The sequence below is a fragment of the Ipomoea nil genome, unplaced genomic scaffold (assembly GCF_001879475.1).
Source record: "Ipomoea nil cultivar Tokyo-kokei standard unplaced genomic scaffold, Asagao_1.1 scaffold2149, whole genome shotgun sequence".
NCBI lineage: Eukaryota > Viridiplantae > Streptophyta > Magnoliopsida > Solanales > Convolvulaceae > Ipomoea > Ipomoea nil.
This window is the reverse complement of record NW_017618577.1, coordinates 1,024,688-1,038,882: the sequence shown is the minus strand read 5'-3', so window position 1 is coordinate 1,038,882 and position 14,195 is coordinate 1,024,688.

The following is a 14,195-nucleotide window of genomic DNA, read 5'->3' as shown; positions in this document are numbered from 1 at the left end:
CGGCCAAAGTAAAAGCGATTCTGGACATGCAACCACCTTCCACCGTTCGGGAAGTCCAGCAATTGACCAGTCGGTTGGCAGCCCTTAGCCGATTCCTCTCCAAGTTGGCCGAGCGCGCTTTACCTTTCTTCAAGGTATTGCGAAAGGTTAATGGATTCGTCTGGGACGAAGAATGCCGAGCGGTTTTTGATGAGCTGAAGGAGTATCTCATGTCACCAATCGTGCTCTCAAAGCCCGAGCTCGGAGAAGAGTTAGACGTATACCTCGCCGTCTCCGATCGTGCAGTAAGCGCAGTATTGTGCTGAACCGATCCGGAAGGGGTCCAGCGACCGGTGTACTATGTAAGCCACGCGCTACATGGTCCTGAGCTCCGGTACTCCCGGTTAGAGAAGGTCGTCTACGCCTTATACATTGCCGCGAAGAAGTTGGCTCCCTACTTCCAGGGTCGAGCAATTCGCGTGCTGACCGATCAGCCGATCGGGCCAGTCCTCCGAACTGCTTCATCGTCTGGTCGCCTAGTCAAGTGGGCGTTGATGTTGACCCAGTACGCGATCGAATACCGATCGAGACCAGCTATCAAAGGTCAAGCCTTGGCTGATTTCTTGGTCGAGTGCACCGCCCGGGATACCCGACCCCCCGAGGTTGCGGATCCCAAGGCTGAGTGGTGGTCGTTGGCTACTGACGGGTCGAGTAGCAAGAAAGGAGCAGGAGGAGGAGTGGTAGTCACGAGCCCGGAAGGATTCAAAGTCTATTTTGCTCTTATGTATCAGTTCCATCCGACCAATAATGAAGCCGAGTACGAAGCCTTTGTTAATGGCTTACAGTGCGCTCGAGACTTGGGGGCTGACTACATTCGAGCTCAAACAGATTCCGCGCTCGTGGTCGGGCAGGTTCTCGGAGATTATGAAGTCAATGGAGAGCGTCTGCAGTTATACCGAGACCTAGCCATGGAGAAGCTTGCTCAGTTCCGGGGGTATACCGTCCGGCACATACCCCGATTGGATAATGCCGACGCGGACTTCTTGTCAAAGTTAGCTCAAGACGCCCCGGAACATATGTCGAAGATAGCACGAATTTTGGTGATCCCGAGACATAGCATCCATCGTCTACCGGTCAATCGGATCCAACCGGTAGAAGACAATTGGATCACCGATCTAAAGGAGTTCCTCGAGCACGGTCGACTCCCAGACGACCCCCAGCGTGCTCGAAAGGCTAAGCTTAGAGCCCCAAGGTTCCAAGTTTTGGACGGTCGTCTCTACAGGCGATCGTACGGAGGACCTCTTATGCGTTGCTTGACCGCATTTGAGGCCGATCTGGTCATGAAGGAATTGCATTCGGGAATTTGTTCTTCACATCAAGGAGGCCGATCGTTAGCCCGTCGTATCATGCTGATCGGGTACTATTGGCCGTCCCTCCAGCTAGACTGTGAAAAGTTAGCTCGGGAATGTGAGACGTGCCAACTGTTTGCCCGGATGCCTGGACGACCGGCAACTTTCTATCAGCCGGTCACGACTGCAATTCCCTTCGCTAGGTGGGGGGTAGATATCTTAGGCCCCTTCCCTCAGCTCTCCGGTCGGAGAAAGTTCGTGATTGTCGCCATCGATTACTTTTCCAAGTGGATAGAAGCCGAGCCCTTAGCCACGATCACTTCTCAGTAGTGTGCTCGGTTCCTTTGGCGCAATGTGATTTCCCGCTTTGGTGTGCCCGTACATCTCATCAGCGACAACGGCCGCCAATTTGTAAGTCAATATTTTCAAAATTTCTTGGCCACGATCGGGACGACCCACGTCCGGTCGTCGGTGGCTTACCCGCAGGGAAACGGACAAGTGGAGAACGTTAACCGGACGATTTTGGAAGGTCTAAAAAAGAAGCTACACTCGGCTGGTCGCAGTTGGGCCGATGAGTTGCCATATGTGTTGTGGACTTATCGGACGACCCCGAGGGAAGCTACTTTGGAGACCCCTTTCGCCCTGGTTTATGGAGCAGAGGCCCGACTCCCGATCGAGGCTTGGATCCCGACCGATCGAGAAAGAACCTACAATGCGGAGGAGAACGAACATGCGATGGTCGTGGATCTCGACGGGGTCGAGGAAAAAAGATATTTAGTTTATATTATATAAATATAATTATACACCATGTATTATATCACATACTAGATATATAAGTATTACACTCATAAATATATATATATATATATATATATATATATATATGTATATATATATTACAAAGTATCTACTAATAACAATAATTATATATATCTATACACATACATACTTAGTTAATTTACTTAGTAAATTTATGTACATATACTATACGCACATAATTATATATGTACTAAAAATGTTATACATTTTATATTCAAATGTATATAAAATCATACGGTCCAAAAATAATTATTTTTTAGTTCAAATTAATACATAACTACTTATAACAAAAATATTATTTTTATTTATAACGACAAATATAATAGAGATGAGATTCTCTAATGGCTCAATCAAAATGGCTCGATCAGAAAGAAGTAATAATTTTGAAATGTAAGACTTTCTAATTTTAGGAAGGCTAGAAAAGCCGGGTATCACACAAACTCTCGGGAAGAGGGAGTCGTCCAGGGACTTGTAAAGGATGTCTCGTGCAACATTATCCTGGTTTGCTCTGGTTTTCTCATCAGAGTTGAGCTGAGACTTTGGTTTCGGTATCATCGTTTCTGCATCAGCTCCCTATGCAGCAGCATGGGCGTTCACCATCATTACCGTGATGGGACCTGTGCATATAACATTCCACATTTCATCGTAGATAGCCGAAAGGTGTGCCTGCATCCTGACTTTTCAATAATCAAACTTAGACAAATTGAAGGCAAGAGGCCTAGATCGGTTAGAGTGATCTTTTTCCATTTTCTTTTAGAAAAAAAAGTGCAAAGACGAGAAAAAGCAGTTTTAAGCTTTTATAAAAAAAAAGAAAAAAAAAAAAAAAAAAAAAAAAAAAGGATCTACCAGGCAGTAAAGGCAAAGCTTTTACCATTCAAGGTAACTGCTCTGATACCACTTGTTGGTCCCGGTAGGGTCGAAAGGAGAGTCTAGAGGGGGGGGTGAATAGACTCAATTCGTTTTTCACGAGAATAACTCCTTTCGGGGTTATTACGCAGCGGATATGTAATTCAAATTTTAGGTTGCTTTGCACTATTTGCTCTTTTAAGAATGCTATCGGTTAGAGTCGTATGTTATGCAATGCACAAAAGTAAAGAGATAGAGACATGAGATTTTTATAGTGGTTCGGCCAACTGTGCCTACTCCACTCTTCTTTCACAACTCGTGAAAGGTTTGCACTATCACTCCTAGTACAAAATACACCAAGATAGCTTCCTTGATCACTAAGCCGGACAGCTACTTGAAGGTTTTTCAACTCCTAGAGTTTACTCCGCCTCTATCAACGTCTTCTTCAAAGTTGAGGGTTGGATAAGAATAATCTTCGAGTTTCTCCAACACGGTGAAGTCTTGACTGGCTGGTGACTTGATGAATAATCAATGTATGCAAAATTTCAAGACTTTTTCAAGGTTGTGTGAATGAGACCAGATGCGTCTTCTTGTAAACTTCACACCTTGAATCACTGGATTTCAAAAGCTTGAGAGAGTGAACTTGTATAAGGAGCTTTTGAGAATAAGTATTCAATTGTTCCAAAAACCAGCACCTTCTATCATGGAGAAGATGGGTATTTATAGATGAGAAATAATCCATCCGTTGGAGGGAGATGGCATTTCAAACCTATGATCCAGTGGTTAATAACCAGAGAGCCTTGTGCATTTATTGCTTCATTAAATGCAGTTGTACTATATAGACGTTGGAGACAAGCACTCCTGCTTATTTTGTCTTCTAGCTCTGAAAAGTAGTACTTTGGCATTTAATGCACCTTGATAAGTGTGCTCTCATTCTTAGGAAAGCTTATCCTACGATGATCCCCAGATGAGACATTTGACAACATTCTTCTTGAGTTGAGAGAAGATGAATTGTCTTAGCTGTCAAATCTTTAGTTAAAAAGTCTCTTGACCATAAGGCTTCTTTCGGCTTATGCTTTCAGTTGTAGAAGATCTTCTCATCTTTCGTTGTCCATTAGAGATGGGGTTCTGCTTCATAAAACTGCTCTTCTTTCGATTAACGAACCTAACTTAAGAATCATAACTCGATTTCGTGTGTTTGACTAGCTTAACACGAATTACATGGTGAGTTATGGTACCTTTCGTCTAGAACGAAGGTAACAAAATAAATGACAAAAAGTTAGGGGTCTACTATCTATGTTACATTGGTATCATCAAAATCCTAATACATGTGTTCCTAGCAATATTCGTCCTTTCCTTTTTTGTGGCTGGGATGGAGGGGGCTGCTTACTATAAATAGCAGCTCCCAACATCATTTTAGAACACACCTGAATTCGAGTTATTTATTCTATTCTCCTTCTCTCTCCCTTCGCCTGAGCAATAGTGAGGTTCGTGTACATGATTGCTAGTGCAAGCTATCCGTAGTAGGTCTGTGTAACCCATCGAAAGCGTGTCAGGGTTCTAATTGCACAGTTATCGGGCAAATAATGCTACGTGATTGCTAGTCCAGACCATTATGCATGCATGGAGTATCTTGGTGATGAGGCATAGAATTTGAAGACATTTTTACCAGCATAGTGCAAAGAGGTATCATATCCCCATGCCATGAAAAATAAGTATTATTGTTATTTATATTATTTTTTTAATTAATTAATGTGTCCAACTTACAACTTGTTCAAATAAAAACAATAACACAGCAAGTTCTACATTGTCACCTATCTACATAATATGCATGCTGCCACGTACATAATATGGTGTGGTAACCTCTCTGCTACCGACTATATTGCAATGCAAGTCATGCGTTGCCACCTAAATTACATGATAAGCTCCACGTGGTACCACTTACAACAATAGTCACGATAATAAGTATGCGGTTGGTCACAATAAAAAAATAAAAATAAAATAAAAATAAAAAATAAAAAAGATATGAATTTCCGCAAGCCTATCTTCTATTTTAGAAATTTATATTTTAAATGATGATACTAAGGACATGCCCCTCTAATCATATGTTATATATTTAGATTGCAGGTCATGAGCTCCTACGTGCACCTAATTGTGACTCTCTGCATAATCTTAAGGACACAACTTTAGCGCTCCGTACACAAAATTGTAGTCCAAACTACGACTATCATTAAGAATGCACTCCGAGTGTTATTATTGTTTTGACATGCCATTTGGTTTCACATGAATTAGTTTTCTACTTTCTTTCACCGACAAACATTTTGCGGCTCAGAAAGTGGGGGGCATATTTCATTATGTTGTTAAGAGAAGTTGCAACTGCCAAGAAATGACCTTATATAAAGGCTACGGATCAAACAGAGGGTACCAGACTCGCTTCAAACTGAGAATAACTTTCTCTTATGTATAATATATCTTTATCCTTTCCACTCCATTGTAATGGATGCTTGTGTACATGTATTATACATTATACATAGTGGATTTCGGTGCCCGTGATTTTTACCATTATGGTTTCCACTGTGTCATACTTATTTATTCATTCCCTACAAACACTTAATATTATTCATCTTTTATCTATGGAGGCATCAATTTTCTCCCCCAAGTATGTCTGTGATACTTGTTTTCAAATTTCTGATTGAACCTACTTGATGGTTATGTCTGTATAGTATGTTATGCATTTGTCTCATTATATTTTCAAGACAGCTGAATGGATCTCTCTCTCTCTCTGAATGAAGGGGGATATGATGCTAAATTTGCTGAGGTTCTTGAGAAAATGGGAGCTGAAGTTACCTGCACAGAGAACAGTACAGTGTTAATGTCAAATGAAACACTTACATGCCATTGATGTCAACATGAATAAAATGCCATGACCCTTGCTGGAGTTGCACTTTTTGATGATGATTCAACTGCCAACTGTGAAAGGAAGCCTTAAAAAAATAAATAAATAAATAAAGACACTTGCAAACTATTCATTTTGCAACTAAAGTCTACTTGTGTTAGTTATATTGACTATAGAGCAAGTGAATGGAAAAAGAAAAATATTATGTGTAATTCTCTTCTTTACTCTCAATTTTTATTCTCACATTTAATGGTTTTATATGAAAAATATAATAATAACTTATTAGTGCCTATCACATTAAAGAAAAACTTTAAATAGATATAGGTCATATTTGGTAACATATAGTTAGCTTATCAGTTAATTTTGGCTTATTTGACCACTATTAGTTGTTTGACTTTGTTAAACAATCAATATAAGTGTTTGATAATTAGCTTTTTGTAACAGTTGCTCCAAAATGCTAAAATTCAAAAAACTGTTCAAAGCAGTTCTTTCGATAAGCTTTTTGAGACAGTCATTTTGCATATAATCAGCTATCAACTAACAGTTAATTTACCAAACACTTTTCTACAATTAGATAATGCTATCAATTATTTTTACCCACTAACCAAATCAGCTAACAGTTATTTACAAAACACCCCATAATAGAACTCATGAAAAATTCTGTACGTTTTGTAGTTTAGGTTTTATTAATTGTTGATGTTGACTACTTATTGTGTACGTAGCATCAGATATTTGTAGGATCCGAGGTGAGATCCAATCTGTAATGAAAATTTAGGATCTAACATAGAAATGAAATTAAATAAATTATTGTTTGAGAGTTGAACATGTTTTTTTAAATAGCATAGGAATGGCAGGGTATAAACAATGAACTAGTGCTGGAACATGGTTGGCTGCCATACTTTCACATGGAACATGGTGCACCCTGGCCTGCCCACCCTGCTTATTCATTTTCTCTTACTTTTCCATCATTAAAGATTAAGTGCCTTCTTTCACAGGCTACAAGCCTACAACACCAACAGCTCAAAAGTATGTAATTTTATGTATTCAAATTATATTTATAACTTATAAGGATACAAAAGGTCTCATATATTCTCAATAATACAATGAAAGAGAAGAAATTACAGTGTGTCTAGAATACAGAGTCCTAATATGTCTCCTCAACTTTAAAGTTTTTTTAAAAAAAAAACATTGAGCATCTAAGGAAAACATTGAGATGTATGCCACTTGGTCTTTTTGTAGATATGTAGTTTATTTGTAGTTCCTTTTTATGCTACTTTGTCACGAATAAAATGGTAGTCGTTGAGTTGATCAATTGTCATAGATTTTTTAGGGCATTTTCAATAGTGGGTTTTTTTGTGGTTTTTTAGGAGTTTTTGAAGGTGTGATTAGAAAAGAGAAAATGGTATGACAGAGGGGAAAAAAAAAAAACAAAACAAAACAATGCTGAAATTTAAAAAAAAAAAAAAAAAAAACAGTCTGATTAGCGTGATTAACGCTCCCGGCTAGGCGCGACTTTGGTCTTCACGCGGCATTGAATGCCCAGTCAATTAAAATGCTGGGATCCACAAAGCTGCAAAAACTCAATGTCTTGCATGGGGTCTTTTTTTCTCTCTCTCCACACTCTCACTCCTCCGCATCACATTACATTTCTTAAAAATCGTGTAAAAACTTTGCAAAATCTACTAATGTAGATGCCCTTAGTGGTCAATGAGAAGATCATCGCGCAGTACTCAGGGAAGAGGCCTTTGAATAGATAGAGATTTTGTTCATCCAAACAAATTGGTCGGTCGACTTCTGCAGAAGTACAATTAAAACATTAGCTTTGCCAAGATACTCACTCGTAGTGGAATCCCCCTGACACAAAGACTGCAGCCAACCAGCCGACTATGGAGACTCAGATATCATGCCCGAGAAGAAAACCCAAAGGTGACTTCAATAGTCTGCCATAGAGCATGGGACATGGCATTTCCCACTGCAACATACAAAACTTCATCGGACAGAGTCGAGATGAACACGGACAAAAATAAAACAATCCTGACAGACCAAATTTTTTTACCGCAGGGTTAGCTACAACGAAATACTCATCCGGAGCCTTAATAAATTAAGTCTAATACGATAACATGCCATATCAACGTATGACGTATCCACTGAGATTTTGACCACGAAGAAAGGGAACATGTTGAATCTTCCAAAAAATATAATTTGAGGAAGTAAGTTTAATAGAGATAAAGTTATGGGTTGTTTGCAGGGCATTTATCGGGGCTGTACCACCAACCGGCAATGGGGCTTGGTGGCGGCAGCGGTGGTTTTTTTTTTTTTTTCTTTTTTTCTTGGTAAGGTTTGTAGCCATTGATCGTTTGATCTACTGATACCAGGAACAATAGTTCTGGGATGATCTTATTATTGAACAATCCATTATATTTAAAGTACGTGAAGATATGTATTTATAAGGATACAAAGAGTCCCAGTCAGGATAAGGGGTGGAGAATGAATTCTAGTGTTCCTAGAATACGAAATCCTAATAATGAGTAAATTTCAATTTTGATCCACTGACTATTGCAATTGTGTTAATTGCAACACTTGACTTTCAAAAATGTTAATTTAGTATCTTGACTATGCAATTTTTATCAATTTTGGTCACGCCGGTCAAATTAACGGCTAAATGTGACCAAAAAATCTTAAGTCAACAATTGAACAGAATTGGATGGGGTAAAATAGTCGTTTCGTGTTCAGTCCAATTTGGGAAAGCAATTCGTGCTGTCTCTCATCAGCCTGAGCCTGCTCTTCTTCCCCCGCCACCGCCTCCTCCGCCGCAACAACAGTTGTCGCCTCCTCCTTCGCTGCAGCCCACTTCCAAAGTCGCTAACGCGCCATTTATGATGGCGCTGGAACCATCCCTCCTTACACCGCCTCCTCCTTCACCAGCTCCTACGTCGTCCCTAGTTGTCCGGTACTGTTATAATAATATTATTATTATAATTATTAAACCAAGCAAGTAATTAATAATTAGTTAATTTGTTGGAAATAATGGGTGTGGGTCATGCATTGTATGTGAAGAGTGGCCTAAATTATAGCATTAGTACATGGAGCATTAGCTTCCTGATTAGTAGCTTTCATTTAGTATAAATATGTGGTTTGTATTCATTTGTTAATCATCCCTTCAAATAACATTATTCATTCCTCTCTCTTCTCTCTCAATATATAAATATAATATATTGATATATTATATTTAATATATATTATAGATATATTATATTATATTTAATATACATTATATTAAATATATTATATTTAATATATCTAACATTTGGTATCAGAGCCAGTCAACCTTTCAACCCCGAGGTATTTTTCATAGTGAATTATGGCCACAAATTTCAATATTGTATGGTCGGGTCCCAAATTGGACGGGAACCTCGATTACAATTATTGGCAAATTATGATGTCCATACATTTGCAAGCTCAAAATCTTTGGAGCTTTGTTGATCCCGGTCTACCCGAAGGAGCTGATGCAGGCGCTATACGGCGAGATAAATTGGCCTTGGGTCAGATTCACCAAGGTGTTCATTATTCCATTTTTGGGCAATTAGCTCGTGCTCAAACAGCAAAACAAGCTTGGGACATCTTAAAGGTGTCACACAAAGGAGTCGATCGGGCGCAGAAGTCTAAGTTGCAGTCGTTGAGAAGGTTGTACGATAATTGTGAGATGACCTCTACAGAAACAGTAGATGCGTATTTCACTCGTCTTATTGATATGGTGAATAAGATGAGGCTATATGGAGATACGATTGAAGATGGTGCAGTGGTTGAAAAAGTTCTTCGAACTATGCCGATGAAGTATGACCATGTGGTGGCTTCAATAACAGAGTCACACAAAACCGAGCTCTTATCAATTGCAGAGCTGAAAGGTATGGTAGAAAGTCATATTGACAGGATTGCGTCAAAATCGGAACCACTAGCAGAAGAAGCTTTGAAGAGTCAAGTCACCCTTAATGTGACTGGCACTAATCAAAGAGGTGGAGGATCTGGTAGAGGTCGTGGAAGAGGAAGAGGAGGTTCTAGTGGAAGAGGTCGTGGTAACTTCAACCAAGGAGGAGGACGTGGTAACTCCAACCAAGGAAGAGGTGGAGGTAATACCAAACAAGGTAAATTTCCATTTCATTGCTACAATTGTGGCAAGTATGGGCACAAGATTGCAGATTGTTGGTATAATGAGGACAACAATCGTGGAAATCAAGCAAACATTGCTGAAAATACTACTGAAAAGTCTGGTGAGAGTTCTGAAACTTTACTTTTGGCCAGCGATAGTTTTTCTGCAGATAAGAACATATGGTTCTTGGATACTGGGTGTAGTAACCATATGTGTGGGAAGAAAGAATTGTTTTCCGAACTAGATGAATCAGTCCGGTCTGAAGTAACGTTTGGCAATAAGTCAAAGGTGCCAATTTTGGGAAAAGGTAAAATCTCTATTCAGTTGAAGGATGGTACTCACAATTTTATATCCGATGTGTTCTATGTTCCTGAACTACACCAAAATTTGTTGAGTATGGGTCAGTTGTCAGAAAAAGGATATAAGATACATATTGCTCAGGGGTGTTGTACCATTGCAGATGCTAAAGGAGTTTTGATTGCAAAGGTAAATATGTCCCAAAATCGACTATTTCCTTTGAAAATTAAGCATACTCTCCTTGCTTGCTTTAATTCTGAAGTTTGTGATGATAATTGGTTATGGCATATGCGGTTTGGGCATTTTCATTTTTCTGGGTTAAACTATCTTGCGAGAAAGGAACTTGTTTCTGATTTACCTGTTGTGAATATCCCTAATCGTATCTGTGAGATTTGTGTGATTGGGAAGAAGCATAGAGATCCCTTTCCCGTGGGCAAGTCAAGGAGAGCCACAAAACAGTTGGAGATTGTTCACTCAGACCTGTGTTCGTTGGAGGTTCCCTCATATGGAGGTTGTAAGTACTTTATTACTTTCATTGATGATTTCAGTAGGGAAACATGGGTTTAGTTTCTGAAGCAAAAGTCTGAAGCATGTGATGTTTTCAAACAATTTAAGGCTTTTGTTGAAAAGCAAAGTGGTTATGAAGTTAAAATCTTGAGAACTGATAGAGGTACAGAATATATTGCTTGTGATAATTTTCTGAAAGAAAAGGGTATTCAGCACCAAATGACAGCTAGATACACTCCACAACAAAACGGAGTGGCTGAGAGGAAGAATAGGTCAATCATGGATATGGTGAGGTGCATGTTGAAATCTAAGGATCTGCCTAAGCCTTTTTGGGCAGAAGCTGTTGCTTGTGCTGTCTATGTGTTGAATAGGTGTCCAACTAAGAGTGTCCGTGATAAGACGCCCGAAGAAGCTTGGAGTGGGAGAAAACCCTCTATCAAATATCTCAAGGTTTTTGGATGTTTGGCATATGCCCACGTGCCGAATCCATTGAGAAAGAAGTTGGATGATAAAGGTGAGAAGTGCATATTCATTGGTTATAGTGACGCTTCAAAGGCTTATAAACTATACAATCCTGAAACTAAAAAGGTTGTTATAAGTCGTGATGTCACTTTTGATGAATATGGTGCTTGGGATTGGTTAGCTAAAGATGAAAGTTCAGTTGTTATTCCTGTTGTTGAAAATATTGTTGATGAGCAACCGATTCCAGATAATGTCTGGTCTCCTTCACAGCCAGAGCCGTCAATTCGACGATCTCAGCGCGAGCGCCACTTACCAGCTCGCTTGCAAGATTATGTTTTGGGTCATGATAATGACCTGTCTGATGAAGAAATTGTTCAATTTGCTCTCTTTGCAGATTGTGATCCTTTAACTTTTGAGGAGGCTGCTACAGAAACTCATTGGCTTAAGGCGATGGATGAGGAGATCCGTGCCATTGAAAAGAATGGTACCTGGGAGTTAACAGATTTACCTCCTGGAAAGAAGCCAATTGGAGTGAAGTGGGTTTACAGAACGAAGTACAAGTCAAATGGAGAAATTGACCGTTTTAAGGCACGGTTAGTAGCAAAGGGTTACAAGCAGAAACCAGGTATTGATTATTTTGAGGTTTTTGCTCCTGTAAGTAGACTTGATACAGTTCGAATGGTTATTTCTCTTGCTGCTCAAAATGATTGGAAATTGCATCAAATGGATGTCAAGTCTGCTTTTTTGAATGGTTTTCTTGAAGAAGAAATATATGTTGAGCAACCTGCAGGATTTCTGAAGAAAGGGGAGGAAAATAAAGTGTACAGGTTGAGAAAAGCCTTGTATGGCAAATCCGTGCATTTGACATACAAAGTGTGTTCATGAGGACATCCTTTGGCTGAGGAGAATTTTGGAATTTCTACAACACAACCAAGAAGCACCTACAACTATTTTTTGTGACAACAAATCAGCAATATCGTTGTCCAAAAATCCAGTCTTTCATGGTCGCAGCAAACACATTGATATCAAGTATCACAAAATGAGAGAGTTGGTTGCTGAAAAGCAAATCAACATTGAGTATTGTTCAAGTGAATGTCAAGTTGCAGATATCTTTACGAAGCCGCTGAAGACAGAGACATTTCTCAAATTGAAGAAGGAAATTGGAATGACCAATATATCCAACTTGGTTTAAAGGAGGCAATGTTATAATAATATTATTATTATAATTATTAAACCAAGCAAGTAATTAATAATTAGTTAATTTGTTGGAAATAATGGGTGTGGGTCATGCATTGTATGTGAAGAGTGGCCTAAATTATAGCATTAGTACATGGAGCATTAGCTTCCTGATTAGTAGCTTTCATTTAGTATAAATATGTGGTTTGTATTCATTTGTTAATCATCCCTTCAAATAACATTATTCATTCCTCTCTCTTCTCTCTCAATATATAAATATAATATATTGATATATTATATTTAATATATATTATAGATATATTATATTATATTTAATATACATTATATTAAATATATTATATTTAATATATCTAACAGGTACTATATATATACGAATACTGTTATGATAGGAGGACGTTATGCTAGAGAAGTTATCGGAAAACATGGCGTCAGAGAATAACATGGCGACAGACAGGGACAGCATCAGCACGTCGGTGCTGTACAGGAACGAGAAGGAGGAGGTCGCGAAAGAAGCGACGACGAACAAGTTGAGATCATCGACGAAGAGAATGAAGAACAAGAGGAGAAAACGGAGAGACGTCGGCGTCAGCGGGAGGGACCGTAATCGGGAGGTGCGGAGAGCATAAGGCTGCTGGCGGAGGTGGTGGCGAGGACAGAGGAGGCGTACACCACCAGGCTGCCGGAATCATCATCGTCATTGACTGGTCAAGCCTCACTTTCCCAATTTGGTGGTGGACATAACATGAAATGACAATTTTGTCCCTTCTATTTAAGATTAATTGTTCATTTAAGATTTTTCGTTCACATTTGGTCGATAATTTGGGGCCGGCGTGATCAAAATTGATAAAAATTACATAGTCAAGGTACTAAATTAATATTTTTGAAAGTCAAGTGTTGCAATTAATACAAATGCAATGGTCAATGGACCAAAATTGAAATTTACTCTCCGTATCTTTTTAGCTCGGTGAATCATTAAGGATATACCAATAATGAAGGAGATTCGACTAGATCTCCATGCATGTTCTTATATATAACAGTACATTTGGTTCACGAAATGAGTTTGGTAACGTTCTTGAAAATAAATCGAACTACTACTAATATTTTGTCATTCGTTAATAGTTTTTATTATTCAAAATGAATTATTCCTTATGCAAGGTAAATAGTAGGGAAGTTGGTGTGAGTCGCCATGCACTTTCATCCCTTAAGAGAGGTCGGGAGTTCAAACCCTTCAGAAAAATCAATCTGACAAACACTTTGTCCCATAATTGGGTCGGCCAAGTGTGAATGATGATTAATATGAATATGGTATGGGCGCTTAAAGGTGTCTTCTACAATTAGGGTCTGCTTAGGACACCTCATGATTTAACCCAAGAAAAATAGTTGGGAAGCCTTAGTATTAATTTATTCAGAGTTAATTACCGAAATGGTCCCTTGACTATAGCGAAATTACCAATTTGGTCATTTACTATTTTTTTTGACCAATTAAGTCCCTCAACTTTAAAAATCTTAACTAATTTGGTCCTCCGTTTGTTTGACCGTTAGTCAACGGTTAACTTGGGACCAAATTGGTAATTCGCTATAGTCAAGGGACCATTTTGGTAATTAACTTTAAGGGTGGGCAATTCGGTTCAATTTTCTCGAATCGAACCGTACGAAACTAGTTAGATTCGGTAATATACCGAACAACCGAACGGTT